This window comes from Lissotriton vulgaris, chromosome 1_1, assembly GCF_964263255.1.
Source record: "Lissotriton vulgaris chromosome 1_1, aLisVul1.2, whole genome shotgun sequence".
Classification (NCBI taxonomy): Eukaryota; Metazoa; Chordata; class Amphibia; order Caudata; family Salamandridae; genus Lissotriton; species Lissotriton vulgaris.
This window is the reverse complement of record NC_141685.1, coordinates 462,652,152-462,669,386: the sequence shown is the minus strand read 5'-3', so window position 1 is coordinate 462,669,386 and position 17,235 is coordinate 462,652,152. Positions and strand designations below refer to the sequence as shown.

Sequence of the window (17,235 nt, the reverse complement as noted above, 5' to 3'; positions counted from 1 at the left end):
AATCCTTGTTAAGACATGCATCCTTCATAAGATTGAGCTTCATGTTCTACCTTGGAACCCAGGTGCTACCTTAAACCATGTTGGATTTTTGTTAGTTCCCATGGGGTTGCTAGAGCCAATGACTTGTTAATTGTAGTCCACTGAGAAGCTCCAACGCACTTCTTCTCATGCTTCCAAAGCCAGAGAAGAAATCATCCCAGGCATGCTCTTTCTCAGGAAATGCTCCCAGGATCTGGAACTCACTCCCTAAGGATCTCCGCAGTAACTAATCCTTTTCTTGCTTCAAACATGACCTCAAATCTCTACTGCTTGACAACTACTTCAACGTGCTCCAACTAAGTTTCCCAAAGATCCAAACCCCAGCAACAAGTTCCTTCTTTGTGATCGGCTGACTCTCTCATCTTTAACCCCTTCGGTGCTCATGACGGAACGGTTCCGTCATGAGCGTCGGTTGACCTGTGCTTATGACGGAACCGTTCCGTCATGAGTCCGTTGGCCCAATAGAACCTTCAGCACAGCGCGAAAATTCGCGCCGCGCTGAAGGGGTTAACCTGGCATCCACACCATTTACCTTAATGCTGCATTATGTACTTTTGTGATCCTGTTTTTACTACCTTACTTGCTGTATTGTTCTATACTCATTTTGCGACTGTTTATGACCCACATGAATCCTCACATGCAACTAGAGTAAACTGATGCAAATAACATGTAAAGCGCTCTGATACCTTTGGGTCTAGCTAGCGCTATATAAAACTCAAATATAAACAAATAAATACAATTTATTGTTTTTAGGTTCTTCACTGTTAAAATACTGAATGCTTCACTTTAGAAGGTAGTAGGGCCTGTTTTTTAATCACTCCCTGTATTTTTCTGGTTGAGGTGGTTTGCAGAAAAAAAATAAAGAATGTAATTTAGTTAAAATATAACCGAAAGAATGTTGGTTGATGTTTTTGTGGGCAATAATGTTTTTGCTGGCAATATGCTTTTTTGAATTAAAAGAGTCACAATTTGGTAGAAGAAACACAAATAGTGTTTCCTCTGTCAAAAGTGATGGCGCTAAATGAGTTCCACTAAGAGCGAAAATGGTCTTCCTAATGAAACTGGGAAGAATGCTTCTTCCATTAAAAAGAGACAACAATTATAACATTTCTTCATCCTGTTTAATTTTTTTAACAGTTTCTATAAAGTAACTTGCTGCCACAGAGTCACTTCAGGCGACCATTTTACATCGCTTAATCTGCATGTCTATGATTGTAAAATATGTTTTTAAAATGCCATGAAGTAAGTGAAATGTCAATTTACTGTGGTAAAAAATGTGCTTAAGTTCATAGCTTACAGTCTTACAAAGTAGCACTCTTCTTTTAGTCATGATTACGTTACACTCGACGTGTCTTAATTAGTATTAGTTGTATTTTGTTTATTAATGTATTCTATGTTTCTTGAGCTTTGAGATGATGTGTTATATCTGATATTGGTTGACTGAATGGTTCAATATTTCCAAATTTTAGTAAGGTTTTCAAATTTAGGTCACTGACTTGAATGGACAGACCTATGGTGTGACCGTGAGTTTTTCTGCCCCGCCACCAAACTACGGGTGTAATGCCGACACCATTTGAACAAGTCTCCTCTAGCTTCTTCATATCAGGCTTTTATGAAAGTTTATTCCTTTCTTTACCTTACCCAGCTTGACAGGCAGTAGGCCAGGATGTAACTCTCTGTCTCTCTATCTTTATCTACAACTTCTCTTGCTTTCTTACTTTCAAAGGATTCAATATGTCTATTTTGTTTGCAGCCTCCCTCGAGAGGCCTATCTCTAACCCTAGATGTCTCCATTGCACTGGCTTCCTATATCCACCTGCTTTGTTCACTCTGCCTTTTACAAGTCTCTTTGAGGGAATTGGGCGTCGCACCCCTAAATTTGTGGACTTCCCAGCCCCGATTTGTGCCCCCTAACCCCAGTATTAAAGAGTAAGAAATACTCAATTCCTTTTTTTTCCTGGCTGCGGAAGTCAGCTTGTTTCACTCGATAAGGGCCAGTTGTTGTAAACTCCTGAGGAAGGTGGGAGGGGCTTAAAAATAATTGACAGCCACTGTCTGCCTCCCCATTAACCTACCTTGCGCAGTTGCACCGCAGACACTCACTGACTGACTTTTGAAAGTGGCAGTGCACATGTTGGGTTGGACAGCAGCCTTTCTGCGGCCAGCCCAACATCCGCACCAGAGGTCTCTTACACATTCTCAATGAGTTCGCACGGGAGAATCACAGCTGCAGCTCCCTGGTCTCCTAATGAGCGCTAACTTTGCCTGCCCAAGCCAGTCTTGGCACTGCTCTCATGCGTTGATAACATAGAAGCAAGAGAGTAGTGTCTGGATTCGTTCAGAGAGGCGCTGTTACCAGGCCTCTGGTGTGCACTGAGGCAGCACGGGGCTGGTAGGTTCCATACAGATTGATGGAGCTATTCTCCAATCACTGCATGGCTTTAATATAAAGCCATGCAATGAGTGGCCCTTCATTTCTGCCATTGGTGCATGCTTTACTCTCTTCGTCAACATGCACGCATTTGCCACCACCAGCACCACTGTGACAAGCTTGCAGTTGCTGCAGTAGTGCACATAAGCAGCGACTGAGTCAGTCATGGTAAGTCAACAAGAGCACATGTCGCGGGCATGGCACAAGGAAGCAGCGCAGACCATGACACAGGGTAAAAAAAAGTAAGACAATTGCAAATAACAAATATAAATTACATTCAGTGTCTGAGTGAGTGTGAGTTGATTTTGATTGACTCTAGTTAAGTGTACTGTCCGGCACTTTGGCAGTGGTGATAAGACTATTGGTGACTAGTGGTGATTAGCCACTGCCGGCTAATGTATGTTCTCTTGGTGAAGACTGGATTTGCTTAAGAATTGGAAATTAAATGAAGATGAAATGAAGATACCCTGACTCATTGGATTTAATAATTGGACTTTGATACTGATTAACTTTTAGCTCAGGATATACCATTTGTTTTTTCAACTTTACATTTGTGGCTTGCTTTTAGGTCACACTGTTTAGTTCTGGGTGGGTGACCAGGACCTTATCCTTGGAGCTTAACAGATATTGTTTTTTCTTACTAGTATTTCTTCCCAGCGCAACTTACTCTCATTCACCTGTTCTCCTTGTTCCAAAAGTCAATCTGGTTCATTGCCATGGTATTGTAAAGAATCATACTGGTTTTGATCTGGCACTGTACACAAACGCGTGCGCGTCTTATGTCCCTATGTTTGCTAGTAAAAAATATATCTTCACGTAATGTGCAGCACCAGAGGGAGAGCAGGACTTTCTGCGGTTTTTAATTTGGAAAAATGGCAGACACTATTTCAAACTTCATACCAATTTCAACAAATGGCAGGTTTCCTGTAAACTAACGATTTTGCTTTTGAGAACACATAAACATGTGATTGTTTTAAGTGAAGGCATCATCATTTCACTTCTAGTGCCAGAAGTCTCTTCTGACCCACAGTAGTCATATTATATTACAAATAAGCAACTTACAGTGTAACCTTACAGGAAGCCCAACCTCAAACATGCTTTGTCAATGGCACCCACACTGTGTTTTTTTAAAAGAAAATTGCTTTCAAAAGGATGTCAAAATCAGAATGAGGCAGTCCAGCTCAGCATAGAAAGGGCTGGCACTGAACACACATCAAATGCTGCTTTCAAAAGAGAGCTGTCAGCTGGGAATGACATCTGCAAGGACATACTGTCTGTGAAGCAGCTATTCCTGAAAGAAGCCCCTTAATGAAGCGACACCTTCTGATATAACATTACCAAGGCTGGGAGTATGGCCGTTTGCTGAAAAGACTGCATTAGTAGAAGAAAGTTGTACCCTCAAAGAAGTGTGTTATGAAAAGAAGTTGAAAGATGAAGATTGCTTTATAAATGGCTTACACAAAAGGCACAAACTGAAAAATATTGTGTTGTAAATAGTTTTAAAAAGGAACACTATTTTCATTGCATCTTTAAGAAAGTCGAGGCATGAACGTCTTTACTTTCTGAGTATATATAAAAGGCTGGAATCCAACAGCATGTTATGAACACAGGAAGGTAACAGACATGAACACGCAAGGGACAATTTGCGAATAGCACATTGTCTTTATGACAGACTGTGGCGTCCAAACAGCCCTTTGTTAAAAAACAAACCAGCAATTAAAATGTCATTGTGTCAACAGAGTAAATTCATCATAGAAAACTCTTTGGGTCAGTTATAAGCTACACATCATGTCAAATCTGCAGTCAAGCAAAACAACTACATAATGACCCCTCATCAATAGGAACACAAGTGGAGCAGTGCAATCAACCACAAAGAGCCATGGCCGTGAGGGTCAGCCAGTCCAAGCAATGGAAAGCCATCAAACACACGAGTGCAGCTGACTCGCCCTCTCTACCTCTGTACTTCTTTTTTATGTACTTTTTTTTGAACAACTGATGCCATAATGTCCATTATAAAATAGTTCTGTTTTTATGGCAGACCAAAAAAAACCCTACTATTGTGACTTCAAGGCCAAAGCTCGTATTTTAATGTGGGGTGTTTTTAAGGCATGCTGCAGTTTATGAGATAATGTAAATTACAGAATAATTCTGCATTTTTTTTTTTTAATACTTACTTTTAAAGAAAATCTGGGAACCCTCAAACATTCTTTGCAAGTTCGATTCGGATATGTACGTAATAATTTCAAAAACATGAAGACCGATCGAGAATAAATTGTCCAATAGATGGCGCTCCAACTACATTTTTGGCTCGTTCAGGATTCTGTAGATATTTTGCTACATTGTTTAAAACAGCACCAGTGTAAATCTAAGTCCACTGCTTTGTAATACTGATTTTACAGGATTTAAGACTACATTTTTAAAAATGCTTTTGACTAATGACTGCGAGCACGGTACCCTTTGACTTCCAGACGACCCCGTTGCTGCAGATAGAAAGATCCCATGTCTTACTGAATCAACCCTAACAAAAAAATACTAACTTTGAGAGGAGCAGCACAGGACCCAAATAAGAAACAACAGCTCTCACTGAAGAGTGCAGGCTTTTAAAGAACCCCGGGCAGATCTACAAGGAAGTGCTGCAGCTTGGCAACGCAAGCCCTTTGGCTGCGCCACGCTGCGGCAATTCCGAAGCACAGGAATGCAACATATTTACAATATTATGTTGCATTCCTGTGTTCTCCCCTGCGCTGGCGCAAAAACTACAGCCATGCGCCGGCACAGGCACCCTTGCACCATAGTGCAAGGATGCCTGCGTCATGGGGAGATTGTTTTTGTGCAGGAAGGGGCCCCTTCCTGCACAATAACAATCACTACAGGCATTTTCCTCTTTCAATGCATCCTGTAGAATGTAACACGCTTTTAAAGAGGACAAAACGAGGAGAAATGAAAACATTTCTCCTCGTTGCGCCTCGCTACGGAAATGAAAACATTTCTCCTCGTTGCGCCTCGCTACGGAAATGAAAACATTTCTCCTTGTTGCGCCTCGCTACCGTCCCCTTTCCAGAAGTCGTCCTAGCCCGTCATTCTGAAGGCTTATTCCTCTCACAATGAGTACGATTTTGGTGTTCTCTTCAGGGGTGGGCAGCTACTTGATTGCACTGAGCTCTGGCGAGGATGGAATTATCTTCAGGGTGCCAACTTCAGTGCTCTTAGTACTGAAAGGATGTGTTCTGTTCAGGGGTAATTAACTCCTTCATTGCGTGTGGCACTAATAAGATGTTTTTCGCTTCATGGGAGGGTAACTCCTTCATTGAACTGAGTAGGAGTTTTCTGATTCATGATTTGTGTAATTCCTTCGTTGGACTGAGTATTGGTGAGGATGTATTCTCTCATGGGGTGGTGAACAGGAAGTACTAGTGAGTTGGTATTTTCTTCAGGGGTGGGGGACTCCTTCTTTGCTATGAATACAGGTGAGGATGGTGTTCTCTTCAAGGTAACTCCTCCAGTACATGGCGTCCTGGTAAGGGTGTGTTTTTTTCAGCGGGTGGTTAACTTTTTCATGCCACTGAGGACTGGTGAGAATTATTTTTTCAAGGGAGGGGTTCAATTTTTACTCTATCCCTAGGTTAAGGGGTTTATTACACTAATTACAGTAACAATAATGAATGATTAGGATTATTTAGAAAAGTTTCCAGCTGGATCACTCGCCGGCATAACAGTAAAGTAGAGAGCCTGCACAGGTTACTTCAACGGAGGGTCAGAACCCACTACAAGAACCAAGAAGACCCTCATTTCTCAGTCCAAATGCCAGTCTGATGGCTCAGTGAGCTAAACGCACGCTGCTGAAACATATGGTAACCTGCAGGTCACAAGTTCCAGTCCTGGCAAGGCTTATTCCGTACTGCATCCTTCTAGTAATGGTTAACTGAGTACTTTACATTGTGTAACAGTAACGAGCGTTCACAACACTCGAGAGGTCTAGCTATCACAAGTGTATTTACTCTCCTGAACATCCCTCTGCCCCAGGAGATCAGTGTCAAAAAGCAAAATCACGGGGCAGTGTTGTAGACGTATTGAGGGCCCCCAGAGGGAGGCTGCGCCCTGTGGGGAGCCTCCTCAGAGACTTATAAAGGCTTTGAGTGAGAGCTTCAAAGGAGTGTAGAGGAGAAGGCTGAAATTCAGAAGCGCCAGAGGACCACATTACCCCTATATGGAATCCCAACTGCCCCTGCAAAGAATATTGCCCCCTGCCCTTTCACTTCTGTTCACAAGTTGATAAAATAGATAGACAAAACCAGGGATGCTTTGATGGATGGCAACCATTTTACAGACTTTCCCTACGAGGGAATACATACATGCCTTACCCACAAACGGCCGGTAGATGGCAGGATTGGCTCTGATAACGCAGAAAATGTTCCCGTTTTGTATCTGCTCGTCAGGTCATTGTGAAGTAGAGCGGGCTGGAAATGGAAACAGCTCCAAGGCATTGGAAAGCAAACGTCACCAAAGCACTACAGGCTTTTCATGCTGAACTGCGGTTGACGTATTCGATCATTAAAAAGCCACATTCTACAGCGCCAACTCACCACACCTTGGGGCAGATTTATGAGGCCCTTGCGCCACGTTTATGCCGCTGTTGCGTCACGCAAGGCGGCGTAAACGTGGCGCATCCCTAAGAACGATTTACAACGCGACGCATCTAGGCAGATGCGTCACGTTGTAAAGCCCTGCGCCGCTTGTGGGCGTTCCGGCGCATGGTGGGCGTTCCGGGGCAGGTGCGCCTCGCAAAAGTGGCTGAGTGAAATCTATGAGATTTCACTCAGTCACTTTTAAGCCAATGCTGCGTCAAAAGCCTGCGCCTGCTTGAAGCAGGCGTAGGTCTTGACGCAGCATTGTTAAAATGGGGCAAACCCGAGCCTTGCTGGAGCTGCGTCGCTCTTGCGACACAACTCCAGCAATGCAACACATTTCCGGCACAGATGCGTCACGCATCGTGCCGTTTTTGCACCATAGTGCGCCGCATTATAAATGCGGCGCACCATGGCTGGCGGAGCTGTGGCGCACTGTGGCACATGTTAACTGGCGCATCCCTGGGGATGCGCCAGTTAACATAAATCTGCCCCAGAGTGTCTAATCAGTCCAAAACGAGGCACATTTTACGTTTTCCTACATAGTTTTACTGAAATAATTACATGAAAAAAAATAATATTCATCGTAATATATTGTATTTCCATTAATGCTCGACAATACTTAGGTGAGTTTCTAAAAGTATATTTTCTATTTCTGGTCAAGCGTGTATGGAGCAGTAGGTGGCCTGAGCAGATGTGGGCAGACGTGGCCAATCAGAGGCAGATTGCATCCTGGGTATCTCTGTCTCATTCAAAAATCTGGCGTCAACAGTAGATCCAGGACTCCCAGATAAATGCAAGATTTCCAGAATAACCAACAGTTTAAATGAGTTCCCTTTACATTGTATTGTACTATCACGTTTATCTATCGCTTCCCTCCACTATGTGGGGTTCTGAAGCTCTTGCCTGCATAGGTAGCATGCTTGTGATCACCTGATGCAGTGCTTAGCAGTGTGATGGATGAAGTGTGGGAGGAAGGTGCGCATTTTATGGTCTTCAGTAGGTTGGCATCCCTGCAGGTCCTTTTATGGTATTTTAAATGATCACAGTCCACTCAGCTGATGACTTCTCTGGGGTGTCCATTCTGAGCACGGGCGGCTGGTCCATAGGGGCGTTGGGGCAGCGCCCCCCAAAAGAATCGGGCAACAGAAGAACAGAAATGTAAGCAGACAAATTGACAGTTTACAATTAGGCTGTTTACATTTCCGGGCCGCCTGTGCACTTCACTTGTGAAAGTGCTCAGTTCACGCACAGCGCACGCAGGCAGAGACGAGCAGGAGTTCCGAAGATGGTCTGCGCATGTGAGAGATGAGCGTTGCCCCTCACTCACATTCACAAACCATACGTATGCTGTGCATGCCCAGTGTAGTGCAGCAGTTTGAAGATAGGCTCCTGCTCGGGCGGTGATGCGTTTTACGCAAAGTCGCCCCATGCCCTATTAAATGGCAGGACAGAGTAAACAAGGTTCAGTCGCCTGGCACCCCGTCGCATCCAGTCTCCTAATTGGCAAAAGGAAAGAGCGGGGAGAAGTTACTTCCACCACGCTGCAGAGGAGACGTGATGCACTGCAGGACCGGAGCCGGAGGGGGTGCCTGGTAAGTTATTTTATTCATTCAATTATCCCCTTCCCCGCCCCAGCTCCTCCCCCCAACTCCCCCCCCAACGAGTCATGCCGGTCGTGTTCTGGGTTGAATGTGTGCATACAAATACAATTGACATGCACCTTTGTCTTCGTGTGAGCACTCTGAAGCCACAGCCAACTCTTGTTTGTTATCTCCCATTACGCCTGGGCATTCACAAGACACGACCCTCCCACAGGTGCCCGCACCACACCGCACACTGCCCTTGTCTCTGCCCACTCATCAGACTAAGATACAAACGTTTATTGGCCTGTAACAGAGGGGTTAAAACAGGGGGCTGAAAAAGGGTTATTTCACCACACAGGGACTCTGTCACGAAAGCGATCGTATTTGACTTTTTTCGTGTGTCCAACCTCCTGTGTCACTTCATTAACACAGCAAGTTAACTTCGAAAAACGATTCAGGTACAGTTTTAATAAACTGTAATCTGGCTGATTATTAGAAAAAGGAGCAGTGTCTATCAAAATATAGCATTCAGATAATTTTGATTTATATATGTGAGTATTCAGTTTTACAGATGTTTCCTTACATCTTTAATGTAAAATATACAGTTATATTGGCATATAGCAAATACACTCGATTCCTGTGCGTGGCGTTTGAGGCCATTCAAGGAAAAGAGAGGTAGTGAGTAAAGTAGTGGGAGTTACAATGAGGGTGTGATTGAAAGGGAGCGGGAGTGAGTCAGAGGTGCCTCTATCAATGGTGCAGCTGGTGCAGTGGTACCATGGCATCGAGGCCCTGGTGCAGCTGCTCTCACTGCGCATTAAACAACTGTACCTTAGGATTTCAGATCAGAGCCCCTGTATACCAATGGTTGTGATTGAGGGTCAGTGATTATAAAAGTGTGTGTGCCTGTGCGTTTGTGTGCAAGAAGCAGTTTTAGTGTATGGGTGCTTTAGTGTGTTAAGGCACCTAAGGCAATTTTTGACAGTTATGAGGGGAACCAGTGGCACGTATTACGCCCTACCACTTTCAGGGATCACCAGCCGCCACTGATTCTGAGATATTTTTGTTTAAGTTTATGGTCTGGAGCCAACATAGGTTGGAGAGGGAAATGTTGGAAAGGTCTGCTGGGATGGACTTTGTTAATATCATCCCATATCTGATTGTCATTGTAAGGTCTCATGAAGCGGTCGCAGTATGTAGCTTGTCGGGACCTCCAGTGTTGGGCTAAATTAAATCCCTCACTTGGCCAGCGGCATGTGACAAATCCCTCCAGTTATTCCATGCATGTTCAGTTGGTGATGAGTGGGGTGTTGCTGCACACTAGTGGTACTCCACTGGGCAATTGACATGACCCACAGCAGTGTTGTCTTATGTGAGTGTAAGAGTTTCAAGCACTATAAGGGAGATATAATACAGCCTGAATGAATTACAATCGACTACCCGACCACTGAATGCTATGAGTATTAACGTGGGCCATATGTTGTATTATATATTGTACTATATTGTAATTACATTACACAGCACATACTACGTTTGACCAGACATTACAGCACGTTATGCCGAGGAACACACTGATCTGGAAGCTAAGATTAGTGTTCTTTTTCAAATGATTATTGGGATTAATCTTTTGCTTGTAAGTAAAACATTCAATGCATTCACTTCAGTTTCTATACGCCAGATTAAAATTATAGGAGTTATTTTTATATTTTGCGGGACAACTAGTATATGCATTCACAGGAATGGTTGGCAGTATTAATAGAAGAATACCTGGAGATTAGCTATTGTTAGATTGCAAGGTTATGACTTTTAAAGTTCAAGTTGTTATTTTTGAAATGGTGTGTGGGCAATTTGCAGAAATACAATAATATGGATTAAGTCAAGCATGCATGTGACTTAGTGTAAACTGTGCTCAGCAAGAGGGGGCATGCAGAGGACGGAAACTAAGTGGAAGGCCATTTGAAAGAAAAGGAAAAGCAACAATTGGAACATTTTAATCAAGGTCAATTTTAATGAGAATACAGAGGAGGCCTGTTTGAGATGGCATGCAATCTTTGGATGCAAAACTGTAAAGAAATATTATTTACATATGAGACAGTGCTATATGAGGTACTCACAATAAGCACTATAATGAGGCAAACAGTCTATACAGGGCCAGCTTTAGCACTGGTGGCGCCCAGTGCGACAATGTTTGTTGGCACCCCAAAGACCCCCTTCGCCATGAACTCCCTCACTACCACCCTTTAATAATTCCCCTCAAATCTCCATAACCACTCACTTTCCGATGCATTTAATTTTTGTTTTGCAACACTCATACCAATATTGGGAGTCAGAGCACTTTACATAACACACACTACATAGAGACAATCAGTCAAAGGTGTGAAATGTTACGTAAGACAGAGGACTTCAAGGTGTTGGAGTCACAAGTCATCCATACTGGTAGACAGTATAGTTTAATAGTGCTTGGTCTAGAAAAGCACAAGCTCAGAATTTAAAATGTAACTCCATGGTTGGGGTTATTGTTAATAATCAGAATTGATTTCTATCTAAATGAACCCTTTTTCCAACACTAGGATAATGAATGACTGGGGAAAAAATCATAACGCCCTAATCTATACCCTGTAGTTTGCATGCATCTGTTGACGATGGTTAATAGTTCACTGTTCTATGTTAGGATTTTAACGTATAAACTGCAAGTAACAAAACAATCTCTCAGACAAAAGAAGTAACCGACTGCCCTATTTATATAATATGCACTTTGTGATCTGCATGGTACACGTTCTTTGCAGCAGACATATTAACCCAGTGTGCTACCTTACCACGAGTCAAAACTTACACTCGTCAAACCTCCAATCTCTCTCTTGGAAGAACATTAATCATAAGAGTTATCTTGGCATTTTTATTGTTGCCTGAAAATTGCTGAAGGCCAGGAACGCGGCAGTAGGTGCTTTTCAAACAATAATATACTTGCAAACACAACACCCCCACTCAAAGCCAGTCCCCCCTGCAGTCACACCGGTCGCACCGCTGTAGACCCAGCCCTGAGTCTATCCCTTGAAAAGTTACCACTTGACCTGCTTCAGCAAGATCAACTGATCAGCTCAAGGGCTGCAAGAGTAAAGTAATGGCTGGACCCACACATTGGGAAATATATAGAGGCTTAGGCTGTTCTAGTAGAGAGAAGTAACCTCATAATCATATCGCCATGAGAGAATATACAGGGAAAATAATGCAAAGATTGAAAATGAGATTCTGCAAATACTGAAGCAGATGTCTTCTGGTGCTCATCCTTAAAGTTTGGTTCAGCGTAATAATCGCAAAAGCTAAGTGAAATCCATTTTGGATGCCCCTGGTAATAGCATGGCACAAAATAGTGTCAAGAGTAGCTGCCACAGACAGTGAAAATGTATTGCCTGCATTCCTGCACCTGGAGAGTGGAGACCAAGACAATTAATTGAGGGGCTGGAAGGCTATGTATAGCAATTCCATGAGCTTTGTTTGTAAGGTGGTGCTACATAGTTTCTTTTTGAGCATGACTATTTGGCACATGGTAGGGGCGAGGGGTTTGACTGCAGTTTCTGCTGTTCATAGTGAGGACGTTTCTAGGCCTGGCCTGCCCTTTGTCTGTCCCTATTTGCAGTTTGGGAAAGTGTGCTGACATCAAAGTGCAGAGACCTCACAGTTCATTGTGCCCATATTGTGGGTACTCTTGCTTGGATCCAGCCTGGTGCTACCTGCAGAGTTATCCTTAATAGTAAGCAGGAGGTGGGTGCATGGCTCGCTCCGATCTAGCCACTTCACAGTTACCGCTCTCATAATGCAGTGAAATACAGAACCTGATGGGCCAGATGCATCGTGCATGCACCGTGCTTTGAAGAGTCTTTCGGCAGCGTGGCACCCATCGTGCGCGAGAGAATGTCAAGGGTGCTTATGTTCTCACTCACTTCTGTTTTATTCTTGCTTTTGATTGGACTGCTGATGTAATTGAGCTACTTTAAATTTTTGTTTCAACTTCAATTTCAGTCTTTCCCTGCTCCTCAAACCTCCTGCACCTCGACTCGCTCTTATCACCCTCCCTCCCATTACTTCTTCATGGTGCAAAGGTGCCAGAAGTCGGGTATGATGATGCCCTGGATGTTGTCCTACAGCACTTTCCTGGGGCCCTTTCTCTTTTTTATTCTTCCTCCTCCGCCACCTTTTTCCCACTCCATGTTGGACACTCCTATTGGCGTTGCCAATTCTGGTTGCTCTTGGCATTGATGAAGCATTGTTTTGTATACTTGAAAATACTGTAAACATGCTTTTTAGGATAGGTACCACATTTTAAGACTCCTCTATGTTATATTTATGTTAGTTTATATGTTGTCCAATTTTCATAAAGAGGTTAGGACTATGTTGCAAGCAAGAGGAACATTTCATTTAGATGGCTATTGAGGTCCTCAGCTTACAACAAGTATCTAATGTCAAAACATATCCCTTTACTCTGTCAAACCCTATCCCCAAGTGCCCAAGTTAAGAGTGTACAACTGAAGCAAAAGCAAACTAACCATGTTTAACTAAAATGATCACAGCATGCAAAAACCTCTGTAGCTTCTGATCTTCAATGACTGAACTCAAGATAACATTTTCCAAAGAAAGTGTATGCTATGAGGACCTGGTTAGGGGGGCCTAAGTTATAATGGAGAGATTACAATCTACTTTTTTACATTTCAGATACATACACATTACACTGCCATGATATAGTTATTTGTATATTTATCATAGAAATCAAATAACAAATCAATGATGTCTGTAACAGAGCATTTGAGTATATGTGAATACAATCCATGGAAGAGGAGAACCCTAGGTGACTCCAAAAATGACATAATTTAAAGAGGAGTGAGCATACCTAAATAACATTGGTAGAGAAGAATGGAGCTACATTTGGCACGGGGTGTCTTCTTTAATCCCTTCCAAACCACAATGTGAACACAAAACACACACAATCAGGTTTGAAAGCTTCTCCTATTTACAGTTAAGCCTGGTTCCTGGGTTTAGCACTGTGGATAGTAACTGCTGATACCACTCGTCGCAATTATGAGTTTTGTGATAACTAACGGCAAGTGAAACCTTATGGAGAAAAAATTCCCAGTATTGACTGGAGCATGTGAAATTTGATGTGATAATCACCAAACTCCACAAGTTATTACCTCAAAACTCATTAAAGGGGGCGGTGGGGGGGGGGGGGGTTGTATTTATCAAACTCAGTAAATTATTCAGACTTTCTAGGGTGTGCTAAATACCACACCAGTTACCAGGTCAATTGCAATGATGGTCTGAGTGTCTTATTTACCAAGAAAAAATAGGCAGGTGGTAATATTGTACGCGGCATCACACAAAGATTTTAGAAAGACGAACTGTGTGGCTGACCAGGGTCCAGCACCTCGGTTTCAAAATAAGTCCGCTATTTTTTGTTTTTTGTGCGCAACCACGTTTGTTCCAAAAAATCACACAAAGATGTTCACAATGAAATTAGAAAGATGCCTTTTCCTAAAAATGCACCATCATTGAACAAGTTTTTATTTATTATGGAGATGATGCATAATCAGAAACAAAGGAAGAATTCACAAACTGTGAAACGTAATGTAATAGGAAATAATGTCATTACAAAAACAAATTGAAATATGGAGCAGTGGCACTTATAGGAAAACTGCAGCAATAAACCTCACCATCAGATGTCTGGATTAGGAAGGAAGAATTTTAGAAGAGGAAACAAGGAATTCGATGAGGTGTGGAGAAAAATAAGATAGTTTGTCATGTAAATATTGCAGGAAGATCAAATCTATATTCTGATATCCTTAACACTGATTCTTTGCCAAGCTGGTTAGGACGTAGTCCTAATTATATGAGGGACATCATGTGGACACAAATACATTTGTTACTTAGGCTATGCCTCACCAAACCAGGAGTATAGTCTACCCTGGTGTGGTGAGGCATAGCCACACCCCAACTTCCTTTTTAAGTCCTAGCCTTTTTAACTAGAATTCTGCATCCTTCAGAGTAACCATCCATGCCTTGGTTCTGTTCCACCTAGATAGAGGAACCATCTAGATCATGGGCATCACAAACACTTGAAAAAGTGTCCCCACTGTCGCTCTCTCACGAACAAACAATGACACTACTTCAATCACATGGTCCTCACCCTGTCCAAACTGCAAAGGCTCCATCTTCTTGTCCATATCACTGCCAATCTGTATTATTTACAGAGTTTGATGACACAATCCATGGATTCTAGGGAGAGAGGCTCCCCTTCTCCAGTGCAGCCCTCCTCAACAAGAATACATTTCTCACCATATTCGAGCTGCAAACGGGAGACATCCAGATAACACGCATTCTCCCCCTATGCCTTATATTGTGACATTTTAACCTACCCTCCACCAACAGCAGGCTTGAACCCAACTTCCTGCAATTCCGTAACACTCCCCCTTCAAGAAGAATCTTTAACAATGCTCATAATGCATAATGCTCCCTCCTCAGCCAACACCACGTTATTACCCTCTGAAGCACCTGCCTAATCTTTTGTTTTACAGCATTCTATTGTAGGCCTCCTATATCCATCAGAATCTGGCTTTGGGCCTCATCATGGTACAGAATCCTGGTGGAACTCTCTGACCACATCTAACTTGCTTTCGATAAGGGTGAGAAGTTCGGCCTCATTCCTCCTGGATTGTCTGCAGCCTTCGACACAGTTTCACATTCATTAATTCTCCAACATCTGTCGGAGATAGGCATTTGCGGCTTGGCCCTTTGATGGCTTCAGTCCTTCTTGTTGGACCGACATCAAGCAGTCACTCTGGATAACTTTTCTTCAGAATACAAAATGCTTACCCACAGCGTTTCCCAGGGTCATCACTGAGCCCTACCTTATTCAATATGTACATGACCCCTGTAGAAACATTCATTGAATCACTTGGAGTTAAGGTAGTATCACATGCTAATAATACACAGCGGATCGTCTCGAGAAATCACTCTACCGTCGCACCTGTAGCCTCTCTTAACATTTGTTTAACCAAGGTCATTGAGTGAATGCACAATAGCTTGCTTAAATTCAGATGTAGATCTTCCTCTTTGCTTTACAAGAAATTAATTCCAATTTCCCCATTAGCGATTGGTGGCCAGAAGATCTAACATCCCCCTATCCCCTAGCATTTACAGTCAAAAACGTTGGATTTATATTTGACAATGAAGTTTCCTTTCACCCCCAAGTGCTTGCAGTGACAGCCGCATGTTTTTCTATCTCAAGAATGCTGACATTTTTGGGGGGTGTTCTCCCACTACAGGCGCGTAAAACAGTGGATCATGCTTTAATCACGTCCAGACTTGATTATGCGAAAAACCTACATTTAGACCTCCCTAAAGAATTGCTAAATCAACTGCAGGTAAAACAAAGTGAAGTGGCCCAACTGGTCCTCAGACTGCTCCGCCACAGGCTCAACTCAGAGCATCTCAGACAGTTGCTCTGGTTGCCAGTCTTTAACCACAGCCAGTTTACATGGCAAGTGTTGGCTAATTGAGCCTACAATGGCATTGGACTTCTTCAGGGCTGTAAGTTAAAAAGATGTATAAAATACATTTACAAAAACAGACTATACATGACTAACCACAACATATATATGACAGACAGAGAGACAACATCTTACGACAATACAATACAGTGTGTATGTCTCAAAGCATCCAGGACCACAGGGGATCATTGGACCATAAAACCATTTAAAACCATATCCAAAAAACACTAATCAAATGTGAAAACATACACAAATACTTCCAATGAAACAGAGAATGCATTTTTGTGTAAAAAATGTACACAGAACAAAGGAAAATCAGGTACTATAAGAACGAGCAAATTTAAAGTTGGAGATGAGAAAGCAATAGCAGGTCTTCACCCCTCAAAATGTATTTCCATTTATATTTGTATTTCCCATCTTTCAAACGTCTTTCTTCTCTTTTTCCTCTGACCTACTTATGTCGTCTTTTTGTTTTATCTGACACCCTCCAAACTCACAGAATACTTTTGAGACATCTTTGCTAAGACTCTGTAATATGTTCATGACCAGACTGTGGTGGGTGTTTAGTCATACATGATTTTTAGTTATTTTCTATGCCTCAACTCGCATGGAGGATTTCTGAAAGTATGATATTTGTCTGCGCTTTTTGTTGCAGTGACAAATCCGACTGGTCATGGCCAATAACCACTAATGAGATGGATGGGATTTCCAAACATGTAATGTAAATTTGTGGGCTTGTATATACCTGCAGCAAAACTTTGAGACCAATGACTGGGGATGTACCTGGGAACATGGGAATAAACACAGTTTTCTTAATTATAAATACCGGTAGTGTTTCTTTTCATATATGTAAATGAATCAGCAGTAGCACAATAGCTCTTCGTAGGACATTAACACCGACAGAAGAATTTTGTCTCTGGTCGCTCTCTATTGCTTGTTTTATTTGTATTACTTGTGTTTGTTAATTGCTTGTGCCAGAGAACTATAGCAAAATATTCTGTCCATGTGGACCT

General features: G+C 42.5%; 1 protein-coding gene across 2 annotated transcripts in view; it reads right to left on the bottom strand.

Annotated features, from left to right (window-relative positions):
• PDE4B (phosphodiesterase 4B) overlaps positions 1 to 17,235 on the bottom strand; it is an 804,711-nt gene that overhangs the window by 322,453 nt on the left and 465,023 nt on the right. The window lies entirely within an intron of this gene.